The sequence below is a fragment of the Thermobia domestica genome, chromosome 2, assembly GCF_964235325.1.
Source record: "Thermobia domestica chromosome 2, izTheDome1.hap1.1, whole genome shotgun sequence".
NCBI classification, from domain to species: domain Eukaryota; kingdom Metazoa; phylum Arthropoda; class Insecta; order Zygentoma; family Lepismatidae; genus Thermobia; species Thermobia domestica.
In genome coordinates this window covers 84,027,817-84,044,656 of record NC_137455.1, presented here as the reverse complement: position 1 = coordinate 84,044,656, position 16,840 = coordinate 84,027,817, and the positions used below count along the sequence as shown (strand labels likewise).

Here is a 16,840-nt window from a genome sequence, read left to right as displayed (position 1 = left end):
GGACAAGTTGATAGAAAGGTATAGACGGTAGATGGTTGCAGTAATCAGTATTGTATGCAACATAGCATGGACTGTGAAACGAAGTATGAAGGGGTGGATGTAAAATTGAAATGACCACCGGGAATTGAACCATGGTGTTAGAAAATATTACATACACTTGTAGTATTTAGTGGAACGGTATTTTGCTTAAAACTATTGCTTATTTATTAGAGGAATACCATTAGTAACAATAAGAGAAAAAAAGGAGAAGATAACTTTGATTTTTTCATGCTAATATAGTTGTAGCATTTTGTTTAACACCAAAGCTATATGAGTCAAAATTAATGTAGTATTTGAAGAACTAAACTGGAGTTTTCAAATGTATAATTGGATCACATAGAGTTGCAATATTTACGGACATGGTACGGTATTTGCTTGAAAGACGATAAATTATCAGCTAATAAACCTTAAGATATTAGGTAAAATAATTACATATTTTGTAGTATGTATTAAACGATACTTTATTTTGACTTGAAAAAACTTATATTGGATTTTTTTTTCTGTTTCAGAAGCATGGAAGAGGGCAAAACGATTCCAATTATTGATTTAGTATCAGATAGTGAAGATGAAAGTACAAAGGAAACGAAGAAGGAAAAGAAGCAGAAGAAACAACAAGATTATGTTAAATTAACGAAGAAAGACACTAAAGAAATGTTTCGCATTTTTGAAAAGTATGTGAATAAAGAAAAAAATACAATAGAATTTGGCGCTGTATTAAAATATATAGCATTAGAACGACGGATGAAAAAACTGTAAAAAGAAAGATCGTTAAAAAAGGATATGTATATAGACAAATAATAATAATAATAATAAAAAGAAAAAAAAGAAAGAAATTAGAATATGACTAGTTATAATTTAGTGTTTTATTTCATAATCATTCCTTGTCCCTTCGATTAGTATTGGATATTTGTTGCTGACCGTAGATTTTTTGTTGTGTTTGACAATGGTTTCTAATTTTTTAACTTTAAAGGTGTTTGTGATTTTCAAAACACATTTGAAGGGTAACCTATAGCGATTATTTTTCCCTCTTTGTGATTGTTTGCTCGTTGTTTTTAAAAAGACAACTATAAGGCTGTGACAATAATGAAAAGTAAAATATTGAACTAAATTTGGGCGTTCTAGGAAACATTTGGTTTAACTTGAATATTTTTTTTAGGCGACTGCATACTTTTACCTGATTTTTCCCCAAGAGTTGTGAGTTTGAAACGAATTTGACATTGGTTTTACATTAAAAGTATTTTAATCTTATTATTACTTTTGAAATATAACTTACAAGAATTGTGTTGTTAGGTTTTTTACTAAAATAATATCTTAGCAAAAGTTTTGACATGGTTTCACTGTAATTTTGACAGGATTTCAGTGTAATTTTTGACAGGGTTTCAGTGTAATTTTTGACAGGGTTTCACTGTAATTTTAAAGATTCATGAAAATGAATAATAAAGAAGAAATTAAAGCAAATGAATGATGATCATGTGATTGAGGAATCAGTGAAACTTGTGAGTAAATTACTTTAAATTATTTTGTTCTTTATAAAAGAACTGTTGAATCATGAATAAATTTTGGTGTAAAGAAGAATGAGGATTTCTGAAACAAACTAGAATTTTTTATTGGCAAAATTTAAGAAATTTTGATCCGTGTAGAACAATAACTTGAGAAGCTTTTACAGGTTGCGCAAATGTATAGTACAGATAAACAGTTTGGATGAGATGAGTACTACTAGTTAGGATTTAGATTATGTCTATTTAAACTGTTACGTTTGAGGGATGACGTTGTTAATGAGTTCGGGGAAATGGAAGGGACGTACACATTATGTATTGTTTGGACATTTGGCTGAGCACGGAAAACTGTATTTAAGTTAGATAGCGTGAAAAAGCTGTTTTAATTTTTTATAACCACCGGGATTGGAAACCGCTTGCAGCATAGCGACAACGTTAGCGAGTACATTACGTGGGACTACTGTAGTACTAGTTAAACATATATATTTGGATCAAAATGGAAAATGGCGGAATTATGTACCGCTAGGATGGAAATAATTTTCAAATTTTTAACCAGTAAAAGAGAAAATATAGCCGGAAATGGGAGGACAATATTAAGATGGATGTCGTAGTACAAAGTACATGCAATTGGCTAAGGATAGATGTGAATAGAGAGCTTTTTTTGTTAATCTTAGGTTTTATAAACAAATAAGGTTACTTAGTTAGTTTAATTAGGTTAGGAATTCACTATTTAAGACAAATTATTGGTAATGAAAAATAAGTAAAGAGGAAAATCAACGGACATATTAATTATTGCTAAAATTATCTATAAAATTGAAATCACATTGAAGGGAACCACTAAGTAATTGCCATGGAAATTAAATGAGGGATCCCCAAATAGCAGAAATATTCACTTTATTAATTATTTAGTGCACCACTGCATTAATGAAATAATAATTTAAAGATATGTGATTGGCAAATTAAAGTCTTAATAGTATTTTAAATTGTTACACGGTTAACTAACAAAGCAGAGAATTTTGGTTATTATCCCATAGAAAATCTCTTGTTAAGAAATTTCAGGTTTAAAATTATGCGTGTTTTTCCTAAAATCTGTTCGCTTACTTTAAGGGAAAGAAACAGGGAACTATATAACATATATGGTTGAGTAATCAATTTTAGGGTCTAGGAGGCTCACATGAGCAGGTTATGTAGGTAGAATGGAATGATTTTAAGTGAAAACAACCATTAGGAAGACCTAGGCGCAAACGGTTGAATCTCACAGAGATTGGAATACAAGTGTTACCTAAAATCCAGAGCGAGTAAAGACATTTTCCAACCATTCATTCATAAGGTATTTTACATATAGAAAATTACTGTTGGAATAATATATGATACATTCAGTGAGAGAATGTGATCATTTATTAACTTTAGTAAACCATAAAGTTTATTTCGAGGGACAATTTATTATAGAATGCCTATGTAGACATTGAATTTTTAAGTAAAAATCCTATTGTTTTCCTTAGCTGAAAATGGAAACTAAAATCATATATGAAGGTATCATAATAAATTAAGGCACTAGCACCTGTGTCTAAAAAATGGTCTAATTGAACGTTAGATCCTATTTTGCGCCAAATGTGGGAAGATCAATCACTTTTATGCTGCTATAGAAAATTCAACTTTTAAGAGATTCTGTTATGTAAGAATTGTGTGTAGCCCCATATGAGGAAGCAATATTCAGAATACGAAATGACATAGCAGATTTTTTATATTTGGTTATTGATTAATGAAACCACTGACGATTTATTTATAACTTAATTGTAGGGAAACTAACCTTAATAAAAAAAAAGTAGATGTTGTATATACAGGGTTGTTGTAATAAAGTTGTTGAAGGGCTATTTTTGTGTATGTTTTTAATCGTGTTGCCGAGCATATAAGACTATTTACTGAACAATACTTAACCAGTGCTTACACGATAAGATATACCTGATTAAAGACAGTTGAGTACTGTGTTGACCAGTAAAGGAAGTTGTTAAAATTTAGAGGAAGATGCTTATAGCGTTACTGTAGATTTACCATACATCCCATTACACTTTTTGTTTTGGTTATTATAAAATTAGAGGGTTCGGGAATACCACTTTTTACGAATATTGAGCTTATTCAAATTGAATTAACACGCTTACTATGCAAAGCTTGGGTGTTAAATGTGTGTGTGTGTGTGTGTGTGTGTGTGTGTGTGTGTGTGTGTGTGTGTGTGTGTGTGTATGGCAGCAGATATATGGCTGGGAAAATAAAGTGAATACAAACGAACGTGAACCCAAGTTGAAGTTTACTTCCATAACATTAGCTGTACTATGCTCATTTCTACGTACATGTTTATCCTCAAAAAGAAAACAATCAATTTCCCATAGAAATCCTAAAAGTGTGCTCCTTATTTATTATAATGTTAATTTTGGCTGTGAATATAAACGAACATGAACCCAAGTTGAAGTTTGCCTTCATCACGTCAGCTGTACTACGTTCATTTTTTACGAACATGCTCATCTTCAAAAAGAAACAAAATCGTTTCACCATAGAAATCCTAAAAGTGTGCTCCTTATTTATTATAATGTTAATTTTGGCTGTGAATATAAACGAACATGAACCCAAGTTGAAGTTCGCCTTCATTACGTCAGCTGTACCACGTTCATTTTTACGAACATGCTCATCTTCAAAAAGAAACAAAATCGTTTTCCCATAGAAAGCCTAAAAGTGTGATCCTTATTTATTATAGCGTCAATTTCGGGCCGAAGTTGACGCTATAATAAATAAGGATCACACTTTTAGGCTTTCTATGGGAAAACGATTTTGTTTCTTTTTGAAGATGAGCATGTTCGTAAAAATGAACGTGGTACAGCTGACGTAATGAAGGCGAACTTCAACTTGGGTTCATGTTCGTTTATATTCACAGCCAAAATTAACATTATAATAAATAAGGAGCACACTTTTAGGATTTCTATGGTGAAACGATTTTGTTTCTTTTTGAAGATGAGCATGTTCGTAAAAAATGAACGTAGTACAGCTGACGTGATGAAGGCAAACTTCAACTTGGGTTCATGTTCGTTTATATTCACAGCCAAAATTAACATTATAATAAATAAGGAGCACACTTTTAGGATTTCTATGGGAAATTGATTGTTTTCTTTTTGAGGATAAACATGTACGTAGAAATGAGCATAGTACAGCTAATGTTATGGGAGTAAACTTCAACTTGGGTTCACGTTCGTTTGTATTCACTTTATTTTCCCAGCCATATATCTGCTGCCATACACACACACACACACACACACACACACACACACACACACACACACACACACATTTAACACCCAAGCTTTGCATAGTAAGCGTGTTAATTCAATTTGAATAAGCTCAATATTCGTAAAAAGTGGTATTCCCGAACCCTCTAATTTTATAATAACCAAAACAAAAAGTGTAATGGGATGTATGGTAAATCTACAGTAACGCTATAAGCATCTTCCTCTAAATTTTAACAACTTCCTTTACTGGTCAACACAGTACTCAACTGTCTTTAATCAGGTATATCTTATCGTGTAAGCACTGGTTAAGTATTGTTCAGTAAATAGTCTTATATGCTCGGCAACACGATTAAAAACATACACAAAAATAGCCCTTCAACAACTTTATTACAACAACCCTGTATATACAACATCTACTTTTTTTTTTATTAAGGTTAGTTTCCCTACAATTAAGTTATAAATAAATCGTCAGTGGTTTCATTAATCAATAACCAAATATAAAAAATCTGCTATGTCATTTCGTATTCTGAATATTGCTTCCTCATATGGGGCTACACACAATTCTTACATAACAGAATCTCTTAAAAGTTGAATTTTCTATAGCAGCATAAAAGTGATTGATCTTCCCACATTTGGCGCAAAATAGGATCTAACGTTCAATTAGACCATTTTTTAGACACAGGTGCTAGTGCCTTAATTTATTATGATACCTTCATATATGATTTTAGTTTCCATTTTCAGCTAAGGAAAACAATAGGATTTTTACTTAAAAATTCAATGTCTACATAGGCATTCTATAATAAATTGTCCCTCGAAATAAACTTTATGGTTTACTAAAGTTAATAAATGATCACATTCTCTCACTGAATGTATCATATATTATTCCAACAGTAATTTTCTATATGTAAAATACCTTATGAATGAATGGTTGGAAAATGTCTTTACTCGCTCTGGATTTTAGGTAACACTTGTATTCCAATCTCTGTGAGATTCAACCGTTTGCGCCTAGGTCTTCCTAATGGTTGTTTTCACTTAAAATCATTCCATTCTACCTACATAACCTGCTCATGTGAGCCTCCTAGACCCTAAAATTGATTACTCAACCATATATGTTATATAGTTCCCTGTTTCTTTCCCTTAAAGTAAGCGAACAGATTTTAGGAAAAACACGCATAATTTTAAACCTGAAATTTCTTAACAAGAGATTTTCTATGGGATAATAACCAAAATTCTCTGCTTTGTTAGTTAACCGTGTAACAATTTAAAATACTATTAAGACTTTAATTTGCCAATCACATATCTTTAAATTATTATTTCATTAATGCAGTGGTGCACTAAATAATTAATAAAGTGAATATTTCTGCTATTTGGGGATCCCTCATTTAATTTCCATGGCAATTACTTAGTGGTTCCCTTCAATGTGATTTCAATTTTATAGATAATTTTAGCAATAATTAATATGTCCGTTGATTTTCCTCTTTACTTATTTTTCATTACCAATAATTTGTCTTAAATAGTGAATTCCTAACCTAATTAAACTAACTAAGTAACCTTATTTGTTTATAAAACCTAAGATTAACAAAAAAAGCTCTCTATTCACATCTATCCTTAGCCAATTGCATGTACTTTGTACTACGACATCCATCTTAATATTGTCCTCCCATTTCCGGCTATATTTTCTCTTTTACTGGTTAAAAATTTGAAAATTATTTCCATCCTAGCGGTACATAATTCCGCCATTTTCCATTTTGATCCAAATATATATGTTTAACTAGTACTACAGTAGTCCCACGTAATGTACTCGCTAACGTTGTCGCTATGCTGCAAGCGGTTTCCAATCCCGGTGGTTATAAAAAATTAAAACAGCTTTTTCACGCTATCTAACTTAAATACAGTTTTCCGTGCTCAGCCAAATGTCCAAACAATACATAATGTGTACGTCCCTTCCATTTCCCCGAACTCATTAACAACGTCATCCCTCAAACGTAACAGTTTAAATAGACATAATCTAAATCCTAACTAGTAGTACTCATCTCATCCAAACTGTTTATCTGTACTATACATTTGCGCAACCTGTAAAAGCTTCTCAAGTTATTGTTCTACACGGATCAAAATTTCTTAAATTTTGCCAATAAAAAATTCTAGTTTGTTTCAGAAATCCTCATTCTTCTTTACACCAAAATTTATTCATGATTCAACAGTTCTTTTATAAAGAACAAAATAATTTAAAGTAATTTACTCACAAGTTTCACTGATTCCTCAATCACATGATCATCATTCATTTGCTTTAATTTCTTCTTTATTATTCATTTTCATGAATCTTTAAAATTACAGTGAAACCCTGTCAAAAATTACACTGAAACCCTGTCAAAAATTACACTGAAATCCTGTCAAAATTACAGTGAAACCATGTCAAAACTTTTGCTAAGATATTATTTTAGTAAAAAACCTAACAACACAATTCTTGTAAGTTATATTTCAAAAGTAATAATAAGATTAAAATACTTTTAATGTAAAACCAATGTCAAATTCGTTTCAAACTCACAACTCTTGGGGAAAAATCAGGTAAAAGTATGCAGTCGCCTAAAAAAAATATTCAAGTTAAACCAAATGTTTCCTAGAACGCCCAAATTTAGTTCAATATTTTACTTTTCATTATTGTCACAGCCTTATAGTTGTCTTTTTAAAAACAACGAGCAAACAATCACAAAGAGGGAAAAATAATCGCTATAGGTTACCCTTCAAATGTGTTTTGAAAATCACAAACACCTTTAAAGTTAAAAAATTAGAAACCATTGTCAAACACAACAAAAAATCTACGGTCAGCAACAAATATCCAATACTAATCGAAGGGACAAGGAATGATTATGAAATAAAACACTAAATTATAACTAGTCATATTCTAATTTCTTTCTTTTTTTTCTTTTTATTATTATTATTATTATTTGTCTATATACATATCCTTTTTTAACGATCTTTCTTTTTACAGTTTTTTCATCCGTCGTTCTAATGCTATATATTTTAATACAGCGCCAAATTCTATTGTATTTTTTTCTTTATTCACATACTTTTCAAAAATGCGAAACATTTCTTTAGTGTCTTTCTTCGTTAATTTAACATAATCTTGTTGTTTCTTCTGCTTCTTTTCCTTCTTCGTTTCCTTTGTACTTTCATCTTCACTATCTGATACTAAATCAATAATTGGAATCGTTTTGCCCTCTTCCATGCTTCTGAAACAGAAAAAAAAAATCCAATATAAGTTTTTTCAAGTCAAAATAAAGTATCGTTTAATACATACTACAAAATATATAATTATTTTACCTAATATCTTAAGGTTTATTAGCTGATAATTTATCGTCTTTCAAGCAAATACCGTACCATGTCCGTAAATATTGCAACTCTATGTGATCCAATTATACATTTGAAAACTCCAGTTTAGTTCTTCAAATACTACATTAATTTTGACTCATATAGCTTTGGTGTTAAACAAAATGCTACAACTATATTAGCATGAAAAAATCAAAGTTATCTTCTCCTTTTTTTCTCTTATTGTTACTAATGGTATTCCTCTAATAAATAAGCAATAGTTTTAAGCAAAATACCGTTCCACTAAATACTACAAGTGTATGTAATATTTTCTAACACCATGGTTCAATTCCCGGTGGTCATTTCAATTTTACATCCACCCCTTCATACTTCGTTTCACAGTCCATGCTATGTTGCATACAATACTGATTACTGCAACCATCTACCGTCTATACCTTTCTATCAACTTGTCCCTTACATATATAATCTTATTGTTTTCCTTTAGGTCTACGCAATAAAGCTTTTTTTTCACTAACTGCTTTTTATTAACCATACGCAACTCTTCGAGGTTGGTCGAAAGCGCCATAAGCGCATTACGTAAAAATATTACTGTTTTCTAGCATTGTTCGTTTATTTTTATATGTTGCTACCTTGTCTGTGAATTTAGTCATTTTTTGTAAATGATAAATGAACGTAACACATAATTGGCAACCCACTTTGTGCCGTAAACAACTTGTGGATTTTCTTCTTTATAAAAATTAGGGCAATTTCAAAAATATTATTATTATTATTATTATTATTATTATTATTATTATTATTATTATTATTATTATTATTATTATTATTATTACGATTAAAGTATTTTAGCCGGCAGCACCTTCCTTCCTTTATGTTGGACTCCGTGTAGCGCTATTCCCTTTAGTAGTGTATGCGGTCTTTCATTCAAGTTCCGGTGCGCTTAAAACATTTAAAAGCTTTTTTTTTTTTTTACAAACCACCCGCCCTAAATGAGGTTTTCCTCATCAACACTAAGTAAAAGCCAAAATATTCCAAGTCCCGCTCTTCGTTCATTTTAACCTAACTTAGTATCTATAATTAAAAAAAACTCTACATACTAATTTATATGACTTTTCCCTTTGCCTACTATCATTCCATTTACCGTCTTGCATTACTATACTAAATTATATTTTCCAATTTAGCAGTTTTCTCTTACGTTTCTCCACTTTTATTATTATAAAAATGGCATCCAGTCTCTCTCAACTTCCACATATTTATTTATTTAAACACATCTCCATTTAAAACACAACACTTGAAAGTTAGTGCATCTATTTCCCATACAAGGGATTTTCCTAAAATTGGCGCTAGGAATTTTAAGTTCATTTCCCTACGTAAACTTTTCTTCGTTCACATTACGTAAATGCCAAGGTGTTCCTATCTAAAGCGCGATCAAATATAAATCCTAAGTTCCATACTAATTAAGTACTATACAGTAAGAATAATAATTCAAAATAATACATCATTTCTACGTAAAATTACTATTTCTTTTGCTCTAATGCATAAGTCCCTAGTTCAATTCTTAATAGGTAAACAAACAGTGTGTGCGTGGGTTTCCTTCCACTTTATTCAAAGGCAAAGCTAAAAAACTATTTGCTATAGCCTACCCCCAAAATTAATTTGTAAAAAACAAGCCATTCCCCTTCCCTCCCACAACGCAGCGCTATTCTCATGTCCGGACGTTTCCCCTTCCCTCCCACAACGCAGCGCTATTCTCATGTCCAAACAATATCAAACTTAGTGTAAGGCTTACTTATAATTAGTCAAAACAAATTAGGTAAGGTATATTTCCCTTTTTCTCTTATTTCCAAAGGTCCTTTTTAAAAGAAAAGCATTAAACTGCTAATGTATATACAAAAGGTTAGCAAAAAATAATAATTATTATTAATTCAATAATACCTTCCTCCTACATATTGCCTAAGTAGGTTTTAAATGAACAGATAATATTTTTATTAACTACTAAATCCATAATGGGATTAAAATATACAATTACTATTAGGATATTACACTAATGTTACCCCCATACAAGTCAATATGTCATATACTCAATAATAAATATAATTTATATGTTTCCCCTTCATAAATCAACTCGCTACATCAAATTAACACAAGTAACTTCCAAACAATTTTAATAGAATACTCAAGGTAACAGCGCTATATTAAACGCAATTCTATTCAATCTAATTTTACACAATAGAGTTTTATGATTCTTTTCCAATCAATACGTTTCTCCAATAAAATAATAGCGCTTATTATTCTATTCCTATAATATTTAATTAGTGTTCTATTACATTGTTCATATTTCACAAAAATATTTACTTTATCTAAGTTACGAAAAATAACAATTAGCATCCCTTTCTTAATTCTATGCAAATATAAGTTCTCCCAATGGGCGGGTTTCAATGCTGTTTTCCATACCTTTAAGTTTCTAAACTAATTAACACAATAGCAAACAAGTTTGCTACCAGCTCCCTCCTTTTCTATTATAAATTAATACTTGTACAATGCAGGTCAAAAGCCAAACTATTTGTCACTCCCCTCTGCTTTTTTTTTTCCATTCACAATACAAAACTTTACCCCCTAAGTTAACAATATATATATATATATGTACTTACGTTTTTACAAATTTCCAGTTCTGTTCCACTAAGCAAAAAATACTCTTCCTAAAAGAAAAAAATAACATAAAATTAATAAATACTACTACAACAAAAATCATTTTTTACTACTACTACTAGCAAATATCAAAACAACCCCTAACATTCTATAATAGCTCAGTGATTATTTCAAGTTCATATGGTCCCTGGTTCAATTCCCAACTATCATAAAATAAAATTTCTGCTATCCACCATTTCATACTTGGTCCCTCAGTTTAATTCCCGCTCGCTCACTCAAAAAAGCTAAATAAAATTCTTTCTTCAACACATTCACAAATAGCATGCCCACAAAACGCGCTCTGCATCTATTTTCTGTATTCATAACATCTAATGTGCCACCTACTGCATATACTACGCGCTCTGCGTCTATTTTCCGCATCCATACAATCTAATGTATACTATATACACGATAGCAGTTGCTAACATCAATAATGTAAAAGCTATTCCATTTAGTACGCGCTTTGCGTCTATTTTCCGCATCCATAAAATCTAAGGTATACTATGTACACGATAGCAGTCGCTATCATACCGCCACTGTGCTAATGCTGTATCTTTCATACCATGTTACTCTCACCCTCTATACAACTAAGTTACATATCCATAAGTATAATTATATATGTCATCCCTTAATGCCATTTTCAACCATCATATTTACTAAATGCCATGCATCTATTTTGCATTTTTCGTACGCTATATACGCCATCCGTTCATGCTCTTGTCACCCATTGCATCCATCTATTTTCCGTACGCTATATACGTCATCAATTAATACTAGTGTCACCCAACACGCATTATATATGTATTTTCCATACGCTATATACATCATTACTTCATGTCGCTATTACTCATTGCCATTACTACTCATTATGCTCCTATACGCAATATAGTATACTTTTTTACAATGTCATAATCATTTATTGCCATTAATATTCACTGTACATAAAACTTTACAATGTCGGCCATCTTTCTTTTAAATCTGCGACTTTGCATACTATAAGCAACCATTTTCCACACCAGGTCTGGTCGCACGCTTCACCATAATACGCTACCGTCAAACTATATACGCAATGCCCGCATTTTTTCATCGCACCGCATCGCAAAATACACGGGTCGCATATACTTCGTCACATAAATTCCTCGTGCCGCTGCAAACTCTTACTCAACAAAAATAGCAATCATGCAAAACAAATAGGGTTCCATAAACAAAATCATTCACAAAAGTAAATTCCTGTGTTCTTTCATTCAAAACATGTACAGTTTCTACTATACATTAGTATCAGTTGCCATAACGTAAAGTGTGTTCTCCCATATAAACATTAGGTAAGTAAACTATTTCTTGATTTATTCCACTATTCATAAGTTCGGACCAACACAACAATATACTAACTTAAATTTCATTATTGTCTGCAAGCTAAAATGTTAAAACATTCGTCTTTGGTGCTTGGGGGTCCCGGGTTTAATCCTAGTTCCCGCCAAGTAAACTTTGTGCTGGACAAACACCGTATGCGTGCAATTTTCTCGTGGTTCCTTCCACTTTCTATATACTTTTTTCTTTACAAGTTTCATAAAACCAATAAATAGTGCCTTTTACCTCACCGGCATAATCATCGGACGTAACACAATAAAATCGTTACATAGTTCTCTCAATATTTCCCCTTTTCCGCCCATCATCATTCATTTACTTTAATCATACGTCTCCCGTTAAACTCACAGATCTCATTTCGCAAATGTACCATACTTTGTATGCCAAAACAGTCTCTTTTTTTCCCTACATATTTAAATAAGGCAATGTCATTTAAAACTTGTACATCATTTATTCATTCATTCAAAAATCTTTATGTTCGCCATTGCTTGTTATAATTACTCTGCTAAAAGAAAAACAAAATGGTGGAAAACCACCAATGACCAATTTATCTTAACCAACACTCCACCCATTAAAGTCAACCCTTCTGTCAATGTCTTCAACACCCTCTGTAAGATAGCACTATTTTCAGCCCCGCCTTCCTGTCAATTTTCAACAGCTTAAAACTCCTTCAGGTCAATTTTCAAACCCCCTGCCAGATAGTAATATCTTTAGCCCTGCCTACTGTCATTCAACGCTAGTAATAATTAACAACACTTCAGCCATTTTTAAAAACCAAGCAAAGTCTCTTCATTATTTTTATAATTCTGTTTAAAATTACATGTAAATAGTTTCTTTTTTCAAATAAAGCTCTTTTAACTTCCAAGTTTAAAGCGCTTGGCTTCAAACCCCAGCACCAAAATAAACATCCGTTATAGCTAGCGTACGCATTTTTTCCGTAAAAAATTCAAATTCCATTCCCGGCGTTAACTAACATACGCGTCTTTGCCGTTGCAATGCCGGGTTCCATTCCCGGCATTAGCTAACGTGCGCGTCTTTGCCGTACAAAAGCCGAGTTCCATTCCCCGCGGCAACGGCTAGCATACACGTCTTTGCCGTAGCAAAGCCCAATTCCATTCCCCGCAGCAAAGCCGGGTTCCATTCCCGGCATTAGCTAACGTGCGCGTCTTTGCCATAGCAAAGCCGGGTTCCATTCCCGGCGCCATCTTATGTCTTTCAAATTGTTAATATAATCATTATAAGCAAAGTCTTGTAAGCATATACAACAATATAGCCTCGCTACCAATAATTAATAATTGCCAATAATTGAGTTAATTCAAAAGTAACTCAACAATCAAAGTACTACCATTATATATCTAATAACAGGGCATTTATCTCATCTTATATTTTTTTAATATTCAATTCATATAAATAAATAAAATTCCTTACCTTCAATAATAAATCCAACCGTTCCAATCAAATTACACCGTCTACAAACAACTTAGCACTTAAAAACACAACATTAAAATCATGTAAGGCAATATACTTTATTTATAAATCAGTTTTTGCTTCTTATCCACAAAAGGAGGAGGGATTTATCTTCGCCCACATATTTCATCCCACGTTCATGCAAACGAAATCAATATCTCTATGCTTATTATCCAAAACTTCCCTTTTGCCCACGCAAAAGGAGGGAAGTCTGCTCCAATTAAAACAATATGATACACATATCATTACTTCCTTTGATATTCTAATCAAACACACAAATTACGTGACTCAAAGCATATATTGCTTTCCGTGACTTTATTCATATCTTATATTCAGTTTCCGCTACAAAAGGGGAGAAAAGAAATCATATCACAGCCTCTTCCGCTCTAATTAAAAAGTATCAAACTTTCTTCCGCTCCAATTATCAACTCACAAAATTAATCATTCTTTGATAATTTTTATCACTTCCGGGTCTAATCTCCCCCAGTACTATTCAAGGGAACACACAATGATAATTTCCACTCTATACTATACGATTTAATATGGGAATTAAAGTCTTATCAAAGAGGACTTCCTGTATACATTTATGCTATTTTCTACTCACCAACAAGAAATACGTCTCATCACACCAGACCTCGTATCGAGCTGCTATTCTGGCCCGTTCTTCCACGCTTTACACAAGTAGCACTTCAACTCAAACTGCGAAGATACAAGAGAAAAAATATCGCATAAAACCTCAAATGCTGTTCTTTCCAAATACACTGTTCTTTCATGAAAATGTTTCTATAAATCGCACACTTGGTGGAAGAGTGTTACAATTAAAAAAAAAATGTTATCATTTCTCAAAAGAGAATAGAGAAGATAATACTACCTGTACCTGCTGGTATTTTCGCATAAATATACTAAACAAATTAACCCCTAAATGACAGAAATACCAGTATTCCAGGGAGCGATTTTGGTACAATAAAGAACTTTAAAAGTCATGTTCCCACAAATGTGCAATGTTGACTTGTTGCAGTCTTCCACCGGGTGTGAGAAATAAAGAAGTCACAATGGAGAGTGACTTATGAGGCATCTTTTATATCTACATCTCTCTCTATGAAAGAAGTGTTTCTGAGTGACTGAGTGACTCACTGATCAACGTGTAGGCCAATCCGCCTATGCTAGAAACTTGCAATTTTGACAGTGTATAAAATTTGTTACGGAATATTCCACTAAGAAGAACTTTCGGAAATTTGACTTCCCATTTAAAATAATTAGGCACATGTTTAAGCGTATTTTTAAAATATTACCCTTAGAAGGGAAGGGAAACAGGCGTAAAAAAAGGGGGTAGGATTGTTATAACAAGATGACCATAACTCGAAATTAGGGATGGCCAATTCCGGAATTTTTACTTTCCGGAATCCGGAAAGTAAAATCGGAAAATTCCGGAATTCGGAAAAATTCCGGATTTCGAAAAAATTCCGGAATTCGGAAAAATTCCGGAATTCGGAAAAATTCCGGATTTCGGAAAAATCCGGAATTCAGAAAAAATCCGGAATTCGGAAAAAATCCGGAATTCGGAAAAATTCCGGATTTCGGAAAAAATCCGGAATTCAGAAAAATTCCGAATTTCGGAAAAATTCCGGATTTCGGAAAAATTCCGGAATTCTGAAAAATTCCGGATTTCGGAAAAAATCCGGAATTCAGAAAAATCCGGAATTCGGAAAAATTCCGAAATTCGGAAAAATTCCGAAATTCGGAAAAATTCCGGATTTCGGAAAAAATCCGGAATTCAGAAAAAATCCGGAATTCGGAAAAAATCCGGAATTCGGAAAAATTCCGGATTTCGGAAAAAATCCGGAATTCAGAAAAATTCCGGATTTCGGAAAAATTCCGGATTTTGGAAAAATTCCGGAATTCTGAAAAATTCCGGATTTCGGAAAAAATCCGGAATTCGGAAAAATTCCGAAATTCGGAAAAATTCCGGATTTCGGAAAAAATCCGGAATTCAGAAAAAATCCGGAATTCGGAAAAAATCCGGAATTCAGAAAAAATCCGGAATTCGGAAAAATTCCGGATTTCGGAAAAAATCCTGAATTCGGAAAAATTATTTTTTCTTTTTCTAATCCTAAGAATTTTGTTCAAATGCAAACGAACAAATTTCCTTTTTGTAATCCTAAGAATGTATGTTGCAAGTTAAGCTGAAACTTACATCCTAAAGTATACACTACTCAATCGTTAATGAGATGTAGTCCAAAAGTACGATGTACTCCTAATATTTAATTTTTGTTTTACTGTAATATTGTCCAGAGGTAAGACATATATCACACTGAGATAAACAACTTGACATAATGAAGATGTTATCATACGTAGTTTTCCAGAAAATCGTGAGAAACGATTTTTTATGAAGTTAAAATATGCGTCGCTTGTTGCCAGTGTGATGCAATTGATAACTTTTATGCTGGAATAGTCTTATTATTATTATTATTATTATTATTATTATTATTATTATTATTATTATTATTATTATTATTATTATTATTATTATTATTATTATTAATCGTTTATGTACTGTAAAAGAAAAATATGAACCGTTAAGTAGTAGATTTTATCTGTTGTTTTTTGATATCTTCTAACAGTAATAACAAATTGCTTGTAAATACGCAATGATTATCAAGGACAATGGCATATTAATGTAAGGACTACTCTGCAGATTAGCAATAAACAATAAACAATAACAGATAAACAATAGTCCCCCAAAAAAAAGTAACTAACTTGGGCACGTCAGAATGTTCGCGAGGATATAGGGACGCATTGAGACTAGCAAAAAACGTGGTGTTATTATTACTCAAAGGGCCGTACGATGGAGGCATTAACGTTAATGTTAATGGCACCAATGAGCACTTACTTGCTCTAACGGTTAACCTCATTTTTGAGATGATTCTTAGAAGTGGGCGTGTTGGCATGCAGTTGGAGTACTAACGATTTGCGTCACTATCGAACACTAACGTAGCACTAGCGACGTTTAAAGTCGAAATTGGAGTCTGACATAAGTGGCTTGTCAACTTCACGGACATTATATTTTCCTTGAATGCGAGAATTTTGCGCCCGGGAAATTTGCGCCCTACCACAAAAATAGGAAAAAATGCGCTCGCAATATATTTGCACTGGGATGTTTGCGCCCTACCCCAAAAAGAGGGGAAA

The 16,840-nt window shown here is 32.3% G+C and overlaps 1 protein-coding gene and 1 long non-coding RNA gene across 6 annotated transcripts in view; one reads left to right on the top strand and one right to left on the bottom strand.

The window, feature by feature from the left end:
- Hasp (Hig-anchoring scaffold protein) overlaps positions 1 to 16,840 on the top strand; it is an 819,228-nt gene that overhangs the window by 141,023 nt on the left and 661,365 nt on the right. The gene's annotated exons all lie outside the window — the stretch shown is intronic.
- LOC145679697 (uncharacterized) lies at positions 7,762 to 13,766 on the bottom strand. Its single transcript, XR_014130505.1, has 3 exons — positions 13,616 to 13,766; positions 10,786 to 10,833; positions 7,762 to 8,040 (listed from the first exon to the last, which is right to left on the bottom strand). It is a non-coding gene; the product is annotated as an uncharacterized LOC145679697 (long non-coding RNA).